The sequence below is a fragment of the Akebia trifoliata genome, chromosome 1, assembly GCF_017979445.1.
Source record: "Akebia trifoliata isolate Shusen 1 chromosome 1, ASM1797944v1, whole genome shotgun sequence".
In the NCBI taxonomy this organism is placed as follows: Eukaryota; Viridiplantae; Streptophyta; class Magnoliopsida; order Ranunculales; family Lardizabalaceae; genus Akebia; species Akebia trifoliata.
Window position 1 is genome coordinate 4,976,065 of NC_141375.1, and position 20,002 is coordinate 4,996,066.

General features: G+C 35.5%; 1 pseudogene across 1 annotated transcript; it reads left to right on the forward strand.

Annotated features, from left to right (window-relative positions):
• Positions 1-1,165: 1,165 nt before the first annotated feature.
• LOC147410501 (protein ROOT HAIR DEFECTIVE 3-like) lies at positions 1,166-18,166 on the forward strand (annotated as a pseudogene). The gene is made up of 23 exons (XR_015176815.1): positions 1,166-1,352; positions 2,442-2,591; positions 3,614-3,680; positions 3,775-3,877; positions 5,355-5,425; positions 5,531-5,594; positions 6,062-6,127; positions 6,273-6,320; positions 6,405-6,467; positions 6,617-6,673; positions 7,134-7,292; positions 7,380-7,448; positions 7,577-7,668; positions 9,894-9,972; positions 12,960-13,125; positions 13,732-13,856; positions 13,984-14,245; positions 14,716-14,812; positions 14,909-15,070; positions 16,093-16,197; positions 17,177-17,271; positions 17,368-17,464; positions 17,570-18,166. The product of XR_015176815.1 is annotated as a protein ROOT HAIR DEFECTIVE 3-like (transcript).
• Positions 18,167-20,002: the final 1,836 nt, after the last annotated feature.

Below are 20,002 nucleotides of genomic sequence, written 5' to 3' on the forward strand. Positions count from 1 at the left end.
CTGTTGTGCCAAATCAGAGTAAAACCTACATCATAAAGTTTGGTTGATTTAGACATGCTTTCCCCAATTTTTTTTTTGATGAAAATTAGATATAATCCTTGTATTTTGAAACTGTCTCTGAATCTACCACCTCAGTTCTTTGTAGTGAAAACTATGCATGTTCAGGGTTAGAATTCTGTTGTGCCAAATCAGAGTAAAACCTACTTCATAAAGTTTGGTTGATTTAGACATGCTTCCCCCATTTTGACGAAAATTAGATATAATCCCTTATTTTGAAACTGACACTTGTTTGACCTTAGTCTTCTTAATAGACCAATGAAAAACAATTAAAATGTCACTATCTTCAAATTCTAACCATAAACTTTGGTTTTTCTTCTCAAAATCAGTCATATTTGACCTTTTTGGATAAATTTTTTAATTATCATTGTAACCTTAAAGTTTTTTCTTCTTCAACCTTAGAAACTCAGGGCAAGATAGGACTTTTACATAAATATAAAATGATTTAATTATTATTATTATTATCTTTCTATTTTTTACAAGGGGTTAGGCATAGTAGAAAATGATGGATTTAAGAAAAGGTTAAATGGATTAATTTAATTCTTGAAGATTTGATTTTGAGAAAAAAAAATAAAGTATGTTTTCGAGAAAGTAGTTAATCATGAAACTATAAGTAGAAAACTCTAAGATTTTCTACAAAGGGTTTATGTTGGGTTGAAGGGAGTGGATTATATGTAGTGAGCTTTTCCTGTAGTTTCGTGTAGCACTTTATCTACAATAGAGAGGTGATCACATTGAGTCTATTACAAATAGAGGGCATTTTGGTCTTTTTCTTTGTCTATTAAAAAGATTGAGGTCAAGGGAGCCATGGATCAATTTCAAAATACAAGGGGTATCTTTAATATTCACCAAATCATGGGGTCATCTCTAAATCACCCTAAACTTTTTCAAAGATCAAAGGAAGACGAATAATGAAAAAATGAAGATGATGGATGGCACAGAAAGTAAAGGTGGACGGTTGGTGGGTCCCACATGAAGTCGGTGTCAATAAGGGCACATCTCTCTAAGCTTATCATCTTCACCAAAGCCGTAGATTTATACCAAGATACGTATATTATTCTCATCTCTACATACGACTCCAAATTATAATTATTTCTTAATTGTTAATTTTTTTTCTTATTTACAGAGCAGCCTCAACTTTTACTTTTAAAATGTAGAGAAGACTATGTTAGATCGTCTCTGTTCTCTCTAGCAAATCGATCTCTCTTTCAAAGAAGATTTCTGAGGCTCATCTGAGCTTTTAACCTCTTCTTCTTCTTCATCTGGTCTACCCAATAATCGATTTTATTAAATGGGTATGTTTGTAATTTGTCCTTTTTCGATCCCATTTTTTTTTCTCTCTCTCAAAATTTGTTTGATTTGTGATGTTTGATCATGCTCAAGCTTCCCTTTTTATATGTGGGTTTACTCTTTTAGGTGATTTTATGATCTGGGTTTCATCTTACCGAGGGTTTTATTTACTCTGTAGTTTATTTTTAATTTGGGGGTGTCTATAGAGATTCTTTAATTGCAGTACAATATGGGTTTTGGATTTTTAGAATTAATTTGCATCTAAAGGTTTAATTTTTATATTTTATGAGATACCCATATGAGAATTTTTGTTGGTAATTTGAAAATCTTATGCATGATTGATTTGCCCTTTTTGATCAAAGAGTGACCACCCTTTTTTGCAATTTTTATTTGGTTATGAGGTTGTAAATTGGTGAATGTGAACTCTTTATTGTGGACTTCAAATCTCAGCTTTATATAATGTTGTGGAGAAGACATGCCAGAAGGGATAATGTCACTGCATATAGTTTTTTCTTAGACGAAGTAGAAATTTGGTGCAATTATGGAATAATTGATTGAGGGTTACTTGGATTGGTTTCTGATAAGCCTTGGAATAGTGGGGGATAGATCAATGGTTGGGCAACATTATATATGAATTAATGAAGTAAGAATAGTAAACGTGGAATTTGGTTATAAAAAAAAAAAAGTTCCCGTGGAATCCGACATATGGTTTAAAATATCGGAATGTATCGACCTATACAAAACATTGAATATTTTGGGATTGTACTGGGTTTGTATCGAATGTATCGTCTGATACCGTATCGGTTTGTTCATTAACCAAAACATTCAATCAATATGATAATTTAAACCATGATCCGACATATGGAGAATTGGATCCTTGAAACAAGGTTAACATGAAAGCTTATTCCCCACGTTCTGTTTTTTTCTCTCTTGGGATGGCATAATGACATTTTTCTTTCAAGCCCAATCCCATTAAATTTCGAGGTTCTTATGTACTAGGAAAATTGTTGATCTACCTTTAGCTTATATCCTCTAAATTTTAGAAATTATGGAATGAATGTCTTTAGTAATATAATTTTTTAATTTTCTTGCAGAAATGGCAGATGAATGCTGCTCTATTCAGCTCATAGATGGAGATGGTGTATTTAACGTTAGGGGCCTTGAAAATTTTTCGAAGGCAGTGAAGCTGGGAGAATGTGGACTTTCCTATGCTGTGGTTTCCATCATGGGCCCACAAAGTAGTGGTATGTGTTATCGTTTCTTTATATTTGATGGCATTTCGGTTGCTACATACTATTTTGTTTGCCATGTCATTGGATTTTTTCCTCGAGTTAATAATTAGGCACTTTAATGTGTTCCCTAGTCCCTGCATTTTTGGTTTGAAGATTTTCATTTGTTTTATATTTTTCTTTTCATCAAAATGCTTTATCATGGCCATTACAAAACTTAGGTATTAATTGGCGCTTTTGGAATTATTATGCTTAATGAGTTCAAGTAGCAAGTCATGTGTAATTGGAGTCTTTATATCATTTTATCATTGGAGTTCTTTTATAAAAAAAATCTTTGTTTTGCATCACGTGGGTGCCGCCACATAGTAGGCATTTTTGGGTTATGATTGAGTGGCCCATTTAGATAAGGTTTCGATGATGATGTTTGACCCTTCTGCATTATGTTGGGAACTTGGGAAGAATGCAATAGCATAACCTTTGAATGTTGTTTGAGGTTCTAACTGATTGGTGCAAGCCCATTGGATTTCTCTATCAGGTCTCAATTTTTTCCAAATCACATGAGCTAGATTAGAAAATTTTATATGTAATGGGAATGCTCTCATGTCACGTGATTTAGTCAATTTCAATATCATTGTCTAATTGGGATACTGTTGTGGATGTAATCTCTTCGAGGGGCTTCTCCTTTACTTGGAGCCCTTGGTTTTCATTTCTGATAAAATTCTTGTTACTGATAAACTAAATTATTCCTGTCTTCTTACATTATCACATGATCATCAAAACCCTTATCCCACCAAAATTTGGGGTCAGTTGAACGAACTCTTTTTTGAGCCTTCAATTCAATCTAAAGCTGTTATTGGTTTTGTTGCACATGACCAAGCCATCTCGATTGATTTCTCGTTAGATTATCTCCTATTGAGGATATTTGTTTTTTTCATGAATGCTTTCAGTTTCATATATATATATTATACTATTGTGTACATCATTAAAAGTGAAATATGTCCAAAGGATTTAAATCCCATCTTCTATGATTTGGGCAGGGAAGAGCACACTTTTAAACCATCTCTTTGGTACTAAGTTTAGAGAAATGGACGCTTTTAGGGGAAGGTATGTTCTCTCATATTGTCACTTTTTGATTTTTGTCATTTTCACCATATTCTGTAATGCTTTAATATTTGTAATGAGAGATTTCATCTAACAGGTCTCAAACTACTAAAGGTATTTGGTTGGCAAAATGTGCTGATATCGAACCTTGTACACTTGTCATGGATTTGGAGGGTACTGATGGAAGGGAACGAGGAGAGGTATTACACTTATAAAAAAGACTTCATATGTTTTAATTTCATCTGTCTTTGATTTTATTGCACACAAGTCACTTCCCTATTTGTTTTTCATCATTTCATTGTTGTGTCTTGTTGGTGGATTATCTTTATGCATTGCTTAAGACTTTATGTGTTTATATTTTGATGACTAAAAGAATTTATTAACGAGGAAATGGTCGAGGAGACCGTTCAAAAGAGAGTACAAAAGGAAAGAAAAAAAGCTAAGAGCTTCCCGAACGATTACAAACCCAATCCCATCTACCTATAAAATCCCCAGAAAATAGCCCTCTAGAAAGTCAAATTCCAATAGAAGAGGAGACCTAAAACATCCACCATGATCTCATGAACTTCTCTTCCTTTGCCTACAAAACTCTAGCATTCCTTTTCTTCCGCATCCCCCAGCAAACAACAAAGGGGACCAGGCTCCATAACTTCCTCTTGAAAAGTAAAAAACCTACCCCCAACTGAGACTAACTCTCAAAAACATCCCAAAACGTCCTTGGGAGACACCCCATCATACCGAACCAGCCAAGAGTCCAACGTTTAGACGCCACCGCACAAGGAAGGAGGACATGGTTCTCAGACTCTCCATCTGCCTTACACAAGCTGCAGAAGTTGAATGAGATGATACCCTGCCTCATCACATTGTCCAAGGTTAGGATTTTACCTCTAACTCCCGCCCAGGCAAAGAAAGCAATCTTGGGAGGCACTGATGGACCCCACACACCCGTTGCTAGAAAGCACTCTGAAGAGGAGGTCTGAGCATGATAAAAAGACCGAACTGAAAAGCAACCCTTCTAGTTGAGCATCCACACTCTCACATCCTCAACTTCCCGATTGCACACCACTGAGTCAAGGCCAAACAAATGTGTTTTAATTTCGTCTGTCTTTGATGTTATTTCATACAGTAGCTAATACTATCTTGTTTTGCCCATGCTTATGCGTTCATGAATAATAAACATTCTATTTGTACTTCATAAGCTGCTGGAATTTTCTTTCCTTTTCCCCAATTCTTGGGTAAGGATTTATGTCACTCCAAAATGCCTACATGGTGTCAAGGTTCCAATAGCTAATCCAATCTTGTTTTGTCCGTATGGCTATGAGATCTGAGTAATACATGATTTATAGTTTCTGTGTTTTTTCTTGTACTTATTAGTTGTTACTATAGAACAAGACCTTTTACATTGTTGGTATGGTATGGCTGTGTAGTGCAAGGCCCTTTACATTGGTGGTATGGTAATAGCTTATTTACTATTTATGATTCCTGAGGATTAGGCCATCGATCAGTTTCTTACAGTGATTGTTTTTCTGATAAAACAACACATGTTTTATCTTCCGGTTTGGGTTCATGTTACACTACTGATTTTATTTTATTGATATGTTGCACTACTGGATTGAAATTCGAATAAATGTATTCGTGATCTTTGTTCCTTACATAATATTTCTTTATCATTTCCAGGATGATACTGCATTTGAGAAGCAAAGTGCTCTTTTCGCACTCGCTGTATCAGATATAGTCCTCATAAATATGTAAGCTCATTGGTTCACCATAAGCAAGGCTTCATCATATTCTGCAGTCAAATAGTTATGATATTGTTTTCAAGGATAGAATCTCAGAAACGGTTTTCATTTTAGGTGGTGTCATGACATTGGCCGCGAGCAGGCTGCAAATAAGCCTCTTCTAAAGACTGTATTCCAGGTATTTTCTGTGTATATGCATTGTCCAAGCCTGTGTTTCCAGATCACTGGTACAGTGCCAAACTGCAAACCGGTACAAACCGAACCAGTTCAAGGTTTGGTTCATAGTGGGTTTGTCAAAAACAGCAAACCTGACGAAACCCTTTGTTTTGGTGAATTTTAGAGATGCCCCCACGGTTTGGTTTATACTAGAAATAATCCTTGTATTGGAAATCCCAAGATTTGGTCAATATTTAAGATACCCCATTGTTTTCAAAATAATGATATGCCCCCTTGACCTTAGTCTTCTTGTACAAGATTAACATAAATGACCAAAATATCCTCTAAGAACCGGGTTCATTCAAGAGTGGTGAACCAGGAACTTGAATTCTAACCGAGCGAACCAACGAACTAGGTAACATAGATCCAAGCAATTATTTTGGATTTAAAGTTTCTATTGTTCATACTCTGGTGGTGTTTCTGAGACAGGTCATGATGCGGTTATTCAGTCCACGCAAAACAACTTTGTTGTTTGTCATACGTGATAAAACAAAGGTGCGTATGAGTTTTAAAGCTGTAGTTTGAGAATTTCTCCCCCCTCTCCACACACACTCACACACCCACCCTAACCACCTGACCCAACCTTTCTGACTATTAGTTGCATGTTCTTTATCTGTACCTTTTCATCTTATATATGCAGACACCTCTGGAAATTTTGGAACCTGTTCTGAGGGAAGATATTCAGAAGGTATTGGACCTTGTTCTTCCTTCTGCATTCTGTAAAATTATCAATCATGATGATCTTGTGTCTTTATCTAATATTTTTATGCAGATTTGGGATACTGTTCCAAAACCACAAGCCCACAAAGAAACTCCACTGCGTGAATTTTTTAATGTAAGGAGTTATGATGTCACCACAAATTATTATTATTTTTTTGCTAGGTGACGTCACCCCAATATATTTTAAGATGTTTCTTTTCTTTCATTAATAAAAATTGCTTGAGCAGCAACCATTTCATGGGTTATTGCTATTTAAATGCGCAGGTACAAGTTACGGCTCTTCCAAGTTATGAGGAAAAGGAAGCGCAATTCAAAGAACAGGTATTCAAGATTTGAGCTTTTGAAGTCATTCTATCAGAACCATGTTCGATACAATTTATTTGTTATTGAGATTGTATAAAAATGTGTAAAATGAATGAACATTCACGTTGAGAAGTAAAAAATTAGAGAATTCACATTCTCTTTATTTAATTTAGTTCAAGTACAGTTACTTGAAAGATATTTCTTTGTTAGTGTTTAATTAGGCTACTTATTTTGTTACAAATGTTATAAATAAAATAAATTTACTACTCGGGTACCTGAAGGAGATCTGATTCTTATCGGGTCTTTAAGATAGCTACTAAGAATTGGACCCGAAAATGATCGGGTCCATAATGGTAGACCCAAAACCTACTAATTGGCGTCGGGCACCCATCGACATCCTTAGCTAAATGACCTGTTCGAAATGAACTTTCCATTGTTAATTTAATTTAATTAAATTTTTTTTTTGTTATAAATGAAGGTTGCTAGTTTAAGGCAGCGATTCCAACATTCTATCACTCCTGGTGGACTTGCTGGGGATCGACAGGGTGTAGTTCCTGCATCTGGATTTTCTTTTAGTGCACAACAAATCTGGAAAATTATTAAGGAGAACAAGGATCTTGATCTTCCTGCCCACAAGGTAATGATGTGAATAAACTCAGTTGGGAAACACCAATAAAAGATGCAGACTTGACTTTAATGTTTATTGTCATCCTTTTGTTTGTAGGTTATGGTTGCCACCGTACGTTGTGAAGAAATTGCCAATGAAAAGTTTGCTGGTTTTACTGGGAATGAGGTACTTGGTTTTCCACATCTGTGGCTTCTCATTTTCACTGTTTTTTGTCCCTAGTGTAAACATCGATTACTTGATCTTAAAAAAACATTGATTACTCGATCTGTGAATTTCCTATGAAACTATCACAGGAATGGTGCCAATTGGAAGAGGCTGTACAATCTGGTCCAGTTTCTGGTTTTGGAAAGAAGTTGAGCTTAATAATTGAGAAATGTTTGTCAGAGTGAGTACTTCTCTTTTAATGTAATAATGGAAATATATTTATCGTGGTTAACTTATACATGATTTATTCTCTAAATTACTAATGGTTGACCAAAACTTATATTTTTTTCTTTGGGTAAACAAGACCCTTCACTTGCAGCCATGTTTATTTTCCAAATTAGTTAACACTGTTGCCCAGTCAAGAGTGTTTAAATTTTGATCTCTTTTTATATATAGCTTCATTAATCTGGTGGTCCCATGTTTAAGGGCTTTTTTTCGGTGTCCCTTATTTGTTGATGTTCTATAATTTACACTAGTTAGACCTTTCTAATGGCTAACTGATGCAGGACGATGAGGGTAGATAAGAAAATATGGGGGTTGAGGGAATTTGGTTTAGGATTGGGTAAATCCAAAAGGTAAAATGAAAACAATGATTGTAGGTATGACAACAATCTCGATGAAAATGGTTAAAGGTTTGTGTTTCTAGGGTAAGAAAATGATTAAAGGTTAAGGTTGTGGAGAAAAGATTAAGGGTTGAGGTTTGTAGGTTTCAAGAATCAAGAATCAAGAATCAAGAATCAAACTAAGTACCAAATAAATAAACATAATTTTCGTAACTTTTTTTCTCCTAATTTTCAAATCCTAATAAACTTAAATATAAGACAAATTTAAGTTACTAAATTGCCCCTAACTATTATATTAAGACCATGTGCCAATGAAACATTAAACTAAGCCCAAAAAACATAAAATGAAAGTCCTAAAACATAAATCTAAATAAAAACTAAAATCTACTATTCAAGATTTGATATCCCCATCAATTCTCCTCAGTTGGGAAGATTTTGCCATTGGCGAAATAAAATTGTGGTAATTCCTTAGCAAATGAAGTCTTTGTAGTCTATGTGCAATATGATTTTGGCTTGCTTCTCAATCAATGCACTCTTTACTCTCCAATATATATCATCAAACCAAGTAAAAATTTGTTGAATTCTTATTTTCTGGCAAGAACTGAAGCTGGCAATCTGAAATGCTCCATGTGTAATGTAACTTATTAGTTTATCCCAAATGTCATCTATTGTTTCTTTTCTGTGGGACAAAACCTGTGTAAGTGGTAAATGATGTAGCGACTGAACAATTTTGTTTTCCAATTGTTCAAATTTTTTAGACATTGATTCTTCTTCAAGATCCAATAATAATGTCTCACATTCGTCGATCTCAATCCCACTTAAATCAGGTTCGTCGATTTCTTCATTACTTGCCTTGAGTCTAGACGTATGGATTTTGACCTCATAAGCTTCATTATCCCAGTTCGAGCACTTTGGTTTAAAATTTTCAAAATGATTGTACTTGGAACACAAGTTTTATTGTATGAACTCATACCATGGATCACTTAATTGCCTGTGCTTTTCGCTTTCCTTTATAATACAATCACGAACAATGCAAAAATATGCCCAAGAGTAACATGTTTGATGTAGTTCTGACAACATATTTTTCAGCTCCTCTGAGAAGATCTCTGTTGAGCCCATCACTCTTCAATGCGATTTGCTAATTTGTGTTGCCCGAACCTGTCTCTGGTACAAAATCTGATGCAGGACGATGATGGAGATAAGAAAATATGGGGATTTAGGGAATTTGGTTTAGTATTGGGTAAACCCAAAAGGTAAATGAAAATAATGATTATAGGTATGACCACAATCCAAATGAAAATTGTTAAATGTTTGTGTTTATAGGGTAATGAAATGATTAAAGGTTACGGTTATGGAGAAAGGATTAAGGGTTGGAGTTTGTAGGTTTCAAGAATCAAGCTAAAATACCAAATAAATAAACCTAATTTTTGTAATTTTCTCTCTCTTAATTTTTTAAACCCTAATAAACTTAAATATAAGACAAATTAAAGTTACTAAATTTCCCCTAAATATTATACTAAGACCATGGGCCAATTAAACATTAAAATAAATCCCAAAGGTATAAAATTAAAGTCCTAAAACATAAATCTAAATAAAAACTAAATCCACTCTTCAAGATTTGATGCCCCCATCACTCACTTCACGGGATGAATGACATTGTCTTAATTTATATCATCTAGTGATTGTAGAGCACATCTTTCAAAATTTTATCAAAAGAACTTTTTCTTGGCTGATTTATATTTGTATCTATCTTGTAATTTTATATTTAATTTTCTCTCTAGTTGTGGATATTGAAATCTCTCTGTAAAATTTTGATTTGTTGATTTTGTTCTTTTCCTTGTAGGTATGATATGGAAGCTATGTTTTTCGATGAAGCTGTTAGGACTGCAAAGTGGCACCAATTGGAGTCTAACGTGTTGCATGTATGGACTATGAACCTTCTTCGATTTCGGAACTTATGAATTTTGTTCCATTTTGCACTTGATGAATAACAATAGTATTTCCTTTGTTGATTATACCACACCAACCTATAAAAAAACAGTGTTTCCTTCGTCTTTGCAAAGTAGTCCAAGAATTTTAAATGTAAAATGATTAAGATAAATTATTTCCCATATGCAATTGCAAGATTTAAATAGAATTAAAGATGATAAAATTTACAATTGAAAATTTTATATTGGTACTTCTCAATGTGAGCAATGCATGGATTGAACACCCATAAACATCATCTCTTGAACAAAATTTATGAAAGTCCGTACACTGGAATCAAAATTTTTTTTTTAGTAAGTAAAATAAATTTATTAATAAGGCAAATGGTGTCAAGATGGTTGTCATAAATTTATTAAGGTCCTTATTGGAATCATCAAGAATTGAGATTTTTCTGATTAATTGTGTCAGGTCTCCATGCCTGATCAGACATGGGGATATATATATATAACGGGTGGTCAAGAAGACCATCTGAAGAACACAGAGAGAAAAAAAGCCTACAATGATAGCCAATAACAACCAACACATTGACTCCACACTACTCACAGAGTCACCCAAAAAAAGAAATCCTCTAAAAAGGAAGTTAAATAATTGCACTAAAAAATAACTACGAAAGAAAAAAGCCTAGAACAAAACCAAGAACCACCAACACACTGACTCCATGGTACACACAGAGTCACACCTAAACAAAAAGTCTTCACAAAAGATACTCCTAAACTCATTAAGAAACTTGAACAAAAAAAAAAAAAATAACAAACCCAAAATATTGATGATGCCTTCATTAACTTTAAGCTCATTTCCTTTGAATACACACCTATTCCTTTCATTCCAAATTTCCCAGAAAATTGCAATTGGGAAGAGACTATAGAATTGTTCTACGCAATCTGAAGGCAAATAAACTCAACTTTGGAATAACAAGGAAACGGATTTAGCGAATACCCAATCAATGCAAATGAGGCAACAGGAATTAGGCTAAACGGCTCTGGATAAACTACAATGAATAAGAATATGATTAGCAGATTTTCCATTGGCTTTCCGAAGGGAGTTTCACAATGGTAAAACTTTCCCAATGAGTTACAGTTGGAATCATGATTAAGGTAGCTGTCCAAATGGAAAAAAAATCCACCGTAGAGGGAACTTTTGAGCACCAGATACTGGAGACAAGAAAGGAGGACTTGCATGAGAATAAAAAAGATTGACAAAATTATTTTATCAACAAATTCCTTTTCGATCCTTTGACTACACCCAAACATTCTCATTCAAAGGATTGATTAGGTCCCAGTCATTGAAATTTCTTCTAAAAGCAAAATTCCTAGAGATTTTTCCTTCGGTCACACCATGAAATTCTTGACAAGATCATTATATATATATGGGGACGGTTCGAGGGACGTTTGAACAACCCCATTAGAAACCGATGTTGTAAAGTCGGTGGATTTGGACGGTTAAACGGCTTGGATTGCGTATTCAAGTCAATTGCGAGACAGCTGGATGAAACAAAATATTTGAGGTATTTCCAAATACCTCCTTCCTTTTTTTTTCTTTTAAATTTAAATAAACTCTTATCCTCTCTCACTGTAATCCAACGAAACCGATTCATTTTCTTCTCTCTCTCTCTACTGAAAACACAAATAGAGTAGAACGAAACCCACGAACTCACAACCTATGATTGTGGGCAAGCTCATCGTCTTCAACCTCCTCCTCCCAAACCCTTTGTCTTCAACCTCCTCTTCCCCTCCTCTCTCTCTGTCTTTCTGTCTCTCTCTCTCTCTTTCATCCAACGAAACTGATTCATTCTCTTCTCTCTCTCTACTGAAAACACAGACATAGTAGAACGAAACCCACGAACTCACAACCCACGATTGTGGGCAAGCTCATCGTCTTCAACCTCCTCCTCCCAAACCCATTGTCTTCAACCTCCTCCTCCCCACCTCTCTCTCTGTCTCTCTCTCAACCTTAACGTCCATTAATGGTGAAATATGATGACGAAAATAAACACTGAACCATAGAATAAAGAAATTGGTGCTAATGTCCACAATTGGCTTCGATTTGAGCACCGAATCATTGGACTATTATCCAATCTCTCACTCTCTCTTTTGGAGATCTAAGAAGATGAAAAGGGGAAGCAAACAAACCAACTGAACAATGGCAGAGAAACATTTTAAAAGTGAGTTCTGTTTTCAGCGAAGAGTGAGAGAAGAGAGTCGATCGAGAGAGGTCGAGAGAGAGATAGAGAGAGGTCGAGAGAGAGATAGAGACGTCCCTGTTGAGAGATTCATGAGAGAGAGGGTTCGAAGGTGTTCGAAGGGTTTGAAGGGTTCGAACGTCTCTTGTGTGTGTTATTTTTGTAGGGAGAACACGCTAATATTGAGAGCTGGATTGCATTTTAATAAGTTAGAAAATGGAGAGAGTTTTTTGGAAATATATAAACTCTTTCAAAAAAGAGTGTTCGGTTTCCAACTGTTTGACAAATGCAATCCAAACCGTTTGATCGTCCAAATCCAACGACTTTACAACATCGGTTTCCAATGGGGTTTTTCAAATGTCCCTCGAACTGTCCCCTATATATATATATAATCTTTTAACATTCTAATTAATGGAGGCAATTTGGTCTATGGTAGAATGTAAGAAAAATGCATCATTTCCTAATAGTCTTTAGGTTGTTGAAATGTATTTATCTGTTAAAATCTCTAGTCAGAATTCTGCCAGGTTGACCCAATTTGGCTGGCTTTGGGTTTCAATTCTGAACCCTGATTTACCCAAACTTTCAATTAGTGATTTTCTTCATTAACAGATCCGAATTCAAACTATAACTAAATGTATGACTTTATAAACATTGGATTCTCTTTCAATTTATGAGGACAGTTGTTAAGAAAAATTGCTCTCTTTTTTTTCCCAACTAATTGTATGTGTTACTCTGAATTTTCAGCTAGTCCAACCTGCCTACCAATTAATGCTGGGACATCTACGGTCCAAAACTTTAGATAATTTCAAGGAGGAATTTGCTAAGGCTCTGAATGGAGGGAAAGGATTTGCTGTGGCTGCTCGTGATTGCACTCAATCTTGCATGTTGGTATTTGATGCAGGATGTGCAGGTATATGAGAAATTCCAAATCTCTCCTATCATCAAACATAGTTCTGCATCTACTTCATGTGTAAGAATTGATATCCCAACTAGTAATAGAGACCGAAAAACAAAGTACTTACTCATAAGCTATCATGTAAAATTACTGAAAAAGCTTAAAAAATTCCTACAAATACTACCCTTTCGTGTTTTGCACTTCAGACTTAAATATTATTCATTCAAAATATAACTATAAAGCTCAACCTAAGTTAGTATTATATAGTCCTTACTCCGAACTAGTGGAATTCAACAAGAAATAAACCATGGGCCCAATAGGTTCAAATGGTCATGGATAACCCAACAACTTATTGATTTTATTTGTTTTTAGTAGTAGAAAAATTAGCGAGCCCATGGGATGAAAGTTCACTAAGGTTAATTTTAATAAAAAGTACACTTAAATCGAGATTGTGGGAAAAGAAATGAAGAGATATAGATAGCCTGTCATCGAAATATAATTTTGATACAAGGTTACAAATATATCAAAATTAAGGTTACTTGTGGGGCTATTAAACGAGCTGGCTGGGACCCATACAAGCTAGAGACGTGTTGTTTAGTATACTAATCTCATTAATGTCAGATGCGGCTGTTAAACAAGCTAAGTGGGACCCATCCAAAGTTCGAGATAAGCTTCGGCGTGATATTGACGCACATATTGCTTCAGTCCGTGCTGCCAAACTGTCTGAACTTACTGCTCTATATGAGGTATGGAAACATGTGGTTCCTTCTCCTGGGCTGTTCGACTTTTTCGCACGATAGGGGTGTTAAGGCTTAGATATTTATGGTTGTAACTTGCCCAAAAAAAAAAACAAAACTCGTTATATATTTGCAGGGAAAACTGAACAAGGCACTATCAGAACCTGTGGAGGCTCTTCTAGATGCTGCTAGCAATGACACCTGGCCAGCTATAAGAAACCTTCTTGGCGTGAGACGAAGACAGCTGTCTCTGGGTTCTCTAGTTCACTCTCTGGCTTTGACATTGATAAAAAAACCACGGAGGAAATGATCGCAAACCTTGAGAACTATGCAAGAAGTGTGGTTGAAACAAAGGCAAGAGAAGAAGCCGGAAGGGTTCTGATACGTATGAAGGACAGGTAGTGAGTCCTGCAAATATTTAGAGAGCTGCTATGGCACCCCCAACTTTTACTTATTACAAACCAATTTCTTAAATTATTTATCTCACCCCAATTTGAGATTAAAACACACTATTCAAACATTATGTTACACAGGTTTGGTTCCAATAATTATCTCAGCATGACAATACATTTGACTGACGAAAATGGGAAAATTTATAACGACGATTCATGCAGTAACATTGTAACACTTGTTCAAACAATTTAAAGTAGTTGTTTACAATTACGATTAGGTACATATAAATCCTAAACCCAAAAAATATAAATCTAGCCAAAAAAAACTTTTACTTATTCTCAACTATTAATTTATTTTCCTTATTTTTAACTGGGGTGTAAGTAAAAGTTGGGGTGCCAATAGAAGCTCTCACTATTTAATTGCTGAGCTGTTTCTGAATTATCTGATGTGATTAACTATATAAAATCAATTACAGGTTTTCTACATTATTTAGCCGTGATTCTGATTCAATGCCAAGGGTTTGGACTGGGAAGGAAGACATCAGAGCAATTACAAAAGCTGCTCGCTCTGCAGTATGTCACAACTTAATTTCATAAATGGTTGAATCTTCGGTTTTTTTTTTTAAATTGCACGTGGAACCCTGACGATCTTAATATTTTTCTTTACAGTCCTTGAAATTGCTTTCTGTTATGGCTGTGATTCGGTTAGATGATGATGCTGATAACATCGAGAATATTCTCTCGGTTGCACTAGTGGATACCACCAATACTGGCAGTGCAAACAAGAGCATGACATCATTTGACCCACTCGCTTCAAGTACTTGGGAAGAGGTGACCATTTGTAGCTGCTGAAACTCGTTCTTGATGTGCTTTCAAGTCTGATTGTTTGCTTATATCCTTCAAATGGTCCGCCTTGTATCGTTCACTACAAAGGTGTAGAGTAGAAATCTGATATCAAGATCTTTACCATACACCTAAGATGTAAGAATAATCCTTAGCATCCGACACAAAGTCTAGCAGATTTCTGTCTAGTCAGAGTAATATAGTTGTCTGGGTAAAATAGAAAAAAGTTAATGTGGCCTTTCCTCTAGCACTTTTTATAGATTCTTTACCTTCTGTGATGGCTTATATCAGTTCGGTCATGAATATTGATTAGGGGTTTTACGTGCCATCGGTCGTTATGTCCGTCTCATTGGAACCCACTATGTTGATGATCATGTTAATTTATCTGGAAGTTACACCACTGGAGTTCACAAGGACAATTAATGGTTTTGTGCGCTCTAATTTGATTAGAGAGCATTACATATGCAGGCCGACCTCTGACTTCCCTACTGGATTTGTTTAGCCAATCCCAAATCCTTGGGATAAGGCTTGGATGATGATATGGCCATATCGCCTTTGGTAGGGTGAAGTTTTCTCTACAATTTTCAAACAGTTTTTGGCATATCTTTAGTCTACGTGGTCTGATAGACCAGCTAAAACTTTTCGAGTTACTTTTGTTTTGCCAAGTCATTTTTATTAACATGTTTACTCCCGTTAATTTATAATCAGGGAAACCACGTAAGAATCTTTGCATGTTTGAATTGTGTAAATGTACATGAGAAAACGATATGTGGTTTAATTTTTCTTCTTTTATCTGAATGCTATCAAATGGGAATCTCCCTATATTAAGATACCTACATTTCAACCAAACTCTGCCAATAAAGGGCTTGCCCCTTGTTTATGACTTATTTACTTCCCTAAATAATTAAGAAAAACAAATGTTATTTTCTTTCTAAGGTGTTCTGCCAATAGGTTATTCTCGATTATCGTTATGCACTCATTTATATTTATGCTTGATATTATTCTCTTAGGTTCCCCCAACGAAAACTTTGATTACACCCGTCCAATGTAAATCGTTGTGGAGGCAATTCAAAGTAGAGACAGAGTATAGTGTAACTCAGGCCATTGCTGCTCAGGTAGAAGCTCTCAAACATGATTGTTTCCTGTTTTAGTTTGTTTCATATAATTATGCATGCCAACATGGGAAGGATATTGGTTTCTCTTGCGGTATTATTATATATTATTTTTTCAATTGATATAATACTCATGGAGGATAAATTAAATCTTTTTTTTTGTTGTTGTTGTTAATTTACACAAAGTTGTCCTAAATTTTTTGGTTTCAATGAGGACCACCCCTTCATGTGGTATGGTGTTTCTTATAGAACTATTCTATTTAAAGTTCCTATTGCAGTTCAAGATGCTACTGAATTTTCCCATTGCGGAAATGAGAAGTTGAATGAGCATTTTCGATTGTTAATTTTGAAAGTTAAATTGCATCATGAACAAGTTTCGCTTTCTTCTCTTCATGTATATTGTGCTTTCCCCCCGTGATTATGTGATTGAGTCTGACTTTAACAGATACACCTGTTTGTGGCGGTAGGGCATATTCACAGGGATTGGTCCCACTTCCCCTTGGGACACCCTGTTGCATAAAAAAAGAAGAAAAAAATAAAAAATAAAAACACTTTCCTTACTAACTTAGTAAGAATAAGTGTCGTTGAGCTCAAATGGATTACCAAATTGGCAATTCAACAACCCAGCCCTCTAAATTTCATGGAAAAACTCAGATCCCACACCACACAAAAAAAAAAAAAAAAAAAAATTGTGCTTGATCCCAGGTGGTGAAAATGGATGGTTACTGAACTCCCAAATTTAAAATTAACGGTGAGAAATAACCTTTTTTAAAGTGTGTGTGTGTGTGTTGCGTTACTCTGAAAAAAAGTATGTGCTTTGTGTGTGTGTGGGTGGGTGTTACTCTAGAAAAAATGTTTATTGTGCTTTGTAATAATAGTAACTTGATCATATTTATCTTCAGTGGTAAATATTTGTAAAACCGTTACTGCCAACGATGCCTGATTAAGTCACCCACTCCTTGTTTTTCTGTGAACTTTTCAGGAAGCCAATAAGCGTAGCAACAACTGGTTACCACCTCCATGGGCAATTGTTGCTTTGGTTGTACTCGGATTCAACGAATTTATGACACTCTTAAGGTACTTAATCAGTATTTTCTTATGGAATTGAGACTAATGGCATCGAAGCCTTCAATTGCCTCACACATTGATCCTACTTTGTGACCTGCTGAACAGGAACCCTTTATATCTCGGTGTTATCTTTGTTGTCTTTCTACTTGTCAAGGCTCTATGGGTCCAGTTAGACATCTCGGGTGAATTCCGCAATGGCGCTGTGAGTATTAAATTATTGAACGTTCGTGCTGCTTCTTTATTAAGCTAAAAATGTTTCTGTTTTTAATTACGGACGGTTTGATTCTTGAGCCGTGACCAATTGCAGCTTCCAGGGCTACTTTCTTTGTCTACAAAGTTCCTTCCGACTGTGATGAACCTCCTTAGAAAACTAGCAGAGCAGGGGCAAGCACCTACAACTTCTGCAGCTCAAAGAAACCCTACTTTAGAATCGAATTTGGGCGATTCAACATCGAGTACATCATCTAATGTTACAGCAGAGAATGGGGTTGAATACTCGAGCCCAATAAGGCAAGTACAAGTTGAAAATAATTAAACTTGCTTTACATCTCATCAGTGATCGCAGTTGGCAAACGTCATGCATGATCGTCCTTCTCTTAGATGCCATTGTTTTGATTACTTCGTGGCGGGATGTTGTAGGGATTGTATCCATATATTGCTTTAGTAATGTTGGATGTAGTTGTGATTTGACATTCGAAGAGAGAAGTTTTGAAGTCGTCCATGTTCATTTAGAGACTTCATACGAGGGGCTGTGTTTTGATGGCCAAAGGCCCCCTTAGAAATAGTTTTCATCCTTTTTGCAGATGTTTAACAGGTTTGCTGTATGTGGATGCCGAACACGTTCTTAGTCACATTTATTACACATTGTAAGATTGCATAATCATAATTTTTGGTTTCTGTTTAACATGCTGCCTCACATTATACTGGTCTCGATGTCTTCCTGAGATAGTTTGCACGTAACGGGGATATCTCAGACATTGTTTGATAACTTGAGATTCAACAAAATAGAAACTCGAGGAGCTCGACTCAGATCAAAATAACTTTATTCAGTTCGACAACTTGGAAAAAAGAATGCCTTGGTTATGCTACAAAGAGTTTACAAGAATTGGGTTTGCAAAACATGACATTGAAAGCTTCACAATCCTTCCAAGGGCGAGTTCTCCATAAACAAATGGTGTGGGTGTTTCTTGCTAACCGTAGACACTATTATTTCAGACCTATCATTCCATAGCCAATTTCTAAACCCACAACCAAAAATCTAAGCCCAACCTACAAAAGCCCATTCATTCACCCAACCCCTTTAAAAATCCTAAACCAATTTATCCGTTGACCTACTCTAAATCATGTCCAAGCCCACTCTTAGTTAAAGTCCAAATCTAATATTATCCAAATTCATTCCATGCAAGAAGGTCCATTTATCTAGATCAAGGTTAAAAAGCATCAAAAGTCATCATCACTCTCAAAGGTTACACAACCCATCCCTCACCCCGCACCACATCACATGTAATTTAATCCTATCATTCTCATCCAAAACTTCATCATAAGGTACTCTCATGCATTCCTCATTCCCCATTCCCTTAATCAACTCACCTAACCCAGACGTTCCTATACTTTTTTGTTTTTATTAAATGTTAACGCCACACTCACTCTTCCAAAACCTAAGTATCTTACCTTTTATATTAATCATCATCTCAACTAAACAGTCACACCTTTTAACTTAACCACCACTCAATTTAGATTATGGGTTGTCTAACCTACCCATTTGAATCTTATTTATAGTTATTGGTCAAAAACAACATATTTACTCTCTTTACCACGTCTACCCTTTTCTAATATCAAATTCCAAACATTTTATTTTAAAACTCATGCCATTTTCCCCTCACTTTTCATCTTAGACCATTTTAACCCTAAAATCTATCCCAAATCACTATCAATCCCCCTCTTCAACTTAAAAGTCTAACAAAATTCCATTTTTAAAATCCCTTATCTTCAAGTCTCTCCCCACTTTAACTCCATTCTCTCACCCCCACCCCCTCTCCCACTTTATTAACAACATAAGAAGAAGAACAAAAAGAAGAGAAACTTAAGCTTCAAGGTCGGTTAGAGTAGGAAATAATGCAGTAATTCCCTCCTCTCTCCTCCCCATCTCCCTTTTCTATCTCTCCCTCTTCTTTAATTTCAGTTTAGAAGGTCTTAGGATGCAATAAATACCCTCCCCTACTCTCGGTAGATCGGACTTTGGATTGATTGAAAGTGTAAGGGTTGAAGTCATTTTCAAAAATTTATTTTTTTAAGTCACATACACTCTTTGCACTTACCACAACAAACTTGTTTTTAGGCTAAAGATATTTGGGCTATTCTTTCGTAAAAATGAGCTCATGACCATCAAACCTAAACTTTTCAAAATTGTGGAACTTTAAGGCAAAGTCATGGTTAGGGTCCTTCCTCTCAATGAGAGGATACTTATAATCTAGACCAACATCAATGTCCCTTTTTGTTTAGAGGACACAAATCATTCTTTTTTTTTTTTTCTAAAAAATGTTACTACCTTTTGATGGAGAGAATGCGATGCTTAACACCTTCTCTAATCTCTAATCAAATCCTATCTAGACTTTAGCTAGATTGTTTTCTTTATCCGTACAAGATTCACTACAACCTATTTATTAAAAATGAATGATGGTAACTCCAAATCGTGTAGTGTTGATATTTTAAATTCGAAAATCACATAGCTACAATCTCA